General features: G+C 33.5%; 1 long non-coding RNA gene across 1 annotated transcript in view; it reads left to right on the forward strand.

Annotated features, from left to right (window-relative positions):
* LOC128250916 (uncharacterized) overlaps positions 1-5,038 on the forward strand; it is a 91,909-nt gene that overhangs the window by 16,135 nt on the left and 70,736 nt on the right. The gene's annotated exons all lie outside the window — the stretch shown is intronic.

Here is a 5,038-nt window from a genome sequence, read left to right on the forward strand (position 1 = left end):
GCCCCCCTCTCTACGCCACAAATGTTATCCAAGGGAAAGGCAAAGGGGCCGATACACCTTGCCACCTGTGACGTCGCAACCCATTTCTACAGTTGAGTGAACTGGAGCAACGTGAAAGGAAGTGTTTTGCTAAAGAACACAACACACAGCCCGGACCGGGATTCGAACTCACAACCTCATGGACGTAAGCCCGGTGCTCTAATCACTGAGCCATGTGCCTTCGCTCGCACGCACGCACGCACGCACGCACGCACGCACGCACGCACGCGCGCGCGCACAAATATAACTGAACGCATGTATGTATATAAGTATACATACATATATATACACACACCTGTGCAAATAAATAAATAAATTTATGTGTGCGTGTTACCTACATACATATATGTGTGTGTGTGTATATATATATATATATATATATGTAAACTCTTGTACATATATATGTATGTCTGTTTGCAGGTATGTATGTATTTATTTAATGGTGGTATGATTTATGTGTTTTAGTACCAGGCCCATGGTTGTGTCTCAGTGCATTTTTATGGGTTCCTGTGATCGTGAGACTGCGTGATTTTCAGTGTGAAGAGAGCAGGAAAATTTAACTCTTCGTTTCAAGTGGGTTCTTCATCATTATAACAATTTTCTCTTCTTCTTTTACAATTACTATTTTTGCCTGATATTTAATGGCGTTTTTCGTTTGTTTTTTACGTTCAGTTATATTTCTTTATTTCTTCGTATTTCGTTCGATGAGTAACTTTAACATTACTTACCTTCCCATACCTGGTGTGTGAGTGCGTGCATGAGTGTGTGAGTGCGTGCATGAGTGTGTGTGTGATCGTGTGCCTGTGTTCGTGAGTTTATTCGTGTGTGTGTGTGTGTGTGTGTGTGTGTATGCGTGCGCAAACTACAATCTAGAACAATTTTCACCTCATTGAGCCCGAACTAAAATGTCAAGTACCCCCTCGGATCATTTCGCTGGAGTAACCCTTGCTCATTTTATAACCTCTATAAATTAAGTTAACTATATATATATATATATATATATATATATATATATATATATGTAGACCACTGTACATACGTAAGTACTACAATGAAATTTTAATTGTTTGCTAATGCTAAAGCCAGGCGTCTATCTATAGGCACATTCTATTTCTCTCTCATCTACACGCGCATATATATACATATATACATACACGTAAGTGTATATATACATTGCATATCAGCATAAAATATCAAATATGAGAGGAACACCAAACAATAAACCTGTCATAGTAAGGTAGTACTTCTGGAGTGAAGTGACTGATTGAACATTACTTTTTGTTGTTGTTGTTGTTGTTGAAGAACCAACTAGAAGTTAGAAGCTTTAGGTACATATACCTTTGTATGCTAGTGCGCATGCATGCATGTATGCATGTCTGTCTGTCTGTATGTATGTATGTATGTATTTATGTATGCATGCATGTATATACATACAATGACACGTATATATATATATATATATATATATATATATGTATGTATGTATGTATGTATGTATATGTATATACAATATACTTATACCAACAATTTACTTTCGGGATCAGATATATCTTCAGATCCAGATCCTTCCGAAACCAGACAACAATTCCACAGTCGAACCCCAGTCCACCTGGATATTTGTACGCTTCGTAGCGACCGAAAGAGGACTTGACGGCTCATAGTTGGCAAATATAGCTCTCACTGGCTACCACATCTATATCTAGTGACTTGAGGTCATTGAAAAAAAATGACCCGTTTTCCAAGGCGGCCCCCAGGGCACGTAAATTTTTACTACCTATTCTAATTAAGGCTATACTAGACAGAAGGAGGAAAATGAGAAATGCCCAATCACCCTATTTCTCTGAAGAGACAGGTGCTCCATTCTACTTGTGGGCGTTTCAACAAGCAATTTTATATACAGTCTATCATTTATTATCCCACGGAAATCTCCAGTTCCTTCGGAGTATTTTGCGTCAAGGAAGTGTATGTTCCGTGAGTCGTTTATATAATTTGTACAAACATCATTCAAATTTCATGACTAGCTATCCAAATTATGTGACATTTCACATCAATTCTACGCCCTTCGGGGTCGAACTATTTATTTTGGCTGTAAATTTTAGGCTTAAGACTTCGACTTGTATGCCATGAACATACAATAATGTGCGTAAGACAGTTAGCTTCTAATCTGTATGTCGGGTTAGGAAGGAGCAAGCTGTGTCAAAAGAGAAACTAGGTCGGAACCGTACTAAGTCTTGTTCCCTACAATAAGACCACCCAAGTCCTTTAGTAAGTCAATACCTTTATCTATATCTATACTGCATATAAACTCTTAGCCCTTTTTCTCACGTTTAAGTTCTCGATATTCCTCTGTTTTATTATATAAGCTACGCCCCCACATATTTCGCACGCCATGTGTATGACGTGGTTTGTATTAGAGGATAGGCCCTTGAGGCTAATAAAGAAAACAACCATTAATAATATAAGTATTATATACACCCGTTTTGTTATGACAATCATATATGATATCAATTTTCATTGTTTGACTCACAGCTTAGATTACATTGTGTATATGTGTGGTGTGTGTGCCTGTATATATATATATGTATATATATGCATATATGTATATGTATATATGCATGTATGTGTGTATGTATGTTTGTTTGCAGCATGTATGTATATTAATACATATATTAATATATATATGTGTGTGTTTGTCTATTTCGATTTTCTCTAAAAACAGAACACATATTTATATTTAATTTTTATTTTTGTTGTTGATTTCTTTGCGATTTTCTTTGTGTTGTTTGCACAATATTACCATTTAACATTGAAATAAACCATTATCTTTCATAGCACATTATATACGCTGAATCTATCATTACGTATTGATCTGTATTTGTCACTTTCAATATTTTTCATATCAGCGAGGTAAGGTTATTTGATAATCTTGCATTTTTAGTTGCTTTCTAAGATTTTTTTTTGTCCTGTTTAATGTACTGTCTATTCTTCCGATGTTCATGAAAATATCGTTGTGTTTATCTGATTTTCGGGAAGAAATAAATGAATAAATAAAATATTCTTTTGTTTTGGAGTTTTGTTGTTATTGTTGTGTTAAAATATTTGTTTTGTTTCTAGCATTTTTTGACATTTATTTATTTATGATTTGCATTTCACAATACACGGGAATATATTATTAGGTATATGTGAAGAATATATACACGTGCATATATACACATACATACGCATGCACACCTATCTCTCCCTTTATCTATCTCTTATCCTCTCTGTCTATATATACACACATATATGTATATACATGTATATATGCATAATCTTTCACATATACATATATATATATATATTTATATATATATATATTTATAATGCATATAACTATATTATCTATCTATCTATCTATCTGTCTATCTATCTCTCATATATCTGTGTGTGTGTGTATCTATATATGTGTATTTATATATATGTATTAGTGTGTGTGGATGAATGGATATATATCTATATATGTATGACTGTTGGCATGTATGAATGCATACATATGTGTAAAATTGTGTAAACACATAAATATATGCAGAGGGAGCTATGATCTAAGTTTTAAATTATCAAACTATGTACATTTATAAGCATTTCTGTGAATGGCATCAAGCTATATATATATGTGTGTGTGTGCGTGTGTATGTGAGTGTCTGTGTGTGCTTATATGTATAAGACTCATATGTATATGTGTGCCTTAATACACAGAGAATACACATACATACATGTGTATAATATCCAAATATAGATTGATAGATAGACGTGTGCGTATTGAATATATGTTATTTGTGTGCATAAAATATGAAAGTAGGCGTGCCTATACTACATCAAACCCCTCTTATTATACACTCAACAATTTAATATAACAGCAAGTGGAGAATGATATTCAAGTCCGCGAAAGCCATTGTCTCGAAGAATTCTCTTTTGGTTACTTATATACACTTAATGCAAGTATATATATATATATATATATATATATATATATATATATAATATTTCTGTATACATATAGAGACAAATATATTTATGCATAGAACATACATGATTAGATACGCACACATTCATACATTCGAATATACATTTATATATGTGTGTGTGTGTGTGTGTGTGTGTGTGTGTGTGTGTGTGCCTGTGTGTATTCGTATATTTTTCTTTATATGTATGTATATATATATATATATATGAAGAACAGAGAATTCTGCTAGACAATGGTGTTTTTGAGTTGGATATCATTCACTCCAGTTGCTCACGTATTAAATTGCAGTGTGTATAATGAAATGGGTTTGATGTAGAATAAACACGCCTACTTTCATATTTTACATGCACCCATCAATGTGTCAATCTGTATGATATATGGATATACATACATAAACACATAGATAGATATATACATTCCTACGTTCATACATAGACATACATATATGCATGCATATATATATATATATGTATATGCGAGTACTTGTGTGTGTGTGTGTTTATATATATATATATATATATATATATATATATATATATTAGCATCCATTATTGCCTCTTTAAATAGGAATAAAATAAATAAGTTAAAGATATGCGAATGTACGCCACAGGGAAACCCTGTTTCAAATAAAACCAACTGTAAACCACACGACGGTGGTGGAACGGGCTCTTCATTCCCTCGGATTATGCCTAAATCCGGGAATGAAATAAGTGGAATGCTGGATAAGAATAAATTTCTGAGGGTGGTTAATAATGTTGGAAATGACTTTAAGGGTGGCCGTAAAAAATTATGTAATTGTAGGGACCTTTCTTTATGTCCTCTCGGCGGACTTTGTTTATCCACAAACGTAGTGTATAAATGTGTAGTTAGAGACGAGGACAAACAAAATAAGTTTTATATTGGAAGTTCAGTGAATTTTAAAGCCAGGTATAGGGTGCACATGAGTTCCTTTTCTAATGAGAAATATTATAATTCCACAACACTCGCCTCTTACCT

The sequence above is a fragment of the Octopus bimaculoides genome, chromosome 26 (assembly GCF_001194135.2).
Source record: "Octopus bimaculoides isolate UCB-OBI-ISO-001 chromosome 26, ASM119413v2, whole genome shotgun sequence".
Lineage (NCBI taxonomy): Eukaryota > Metazoa > Mollusca > Cephalopoda > Octopoda > Octopodidae > Octopus > Octopus bimaculoides.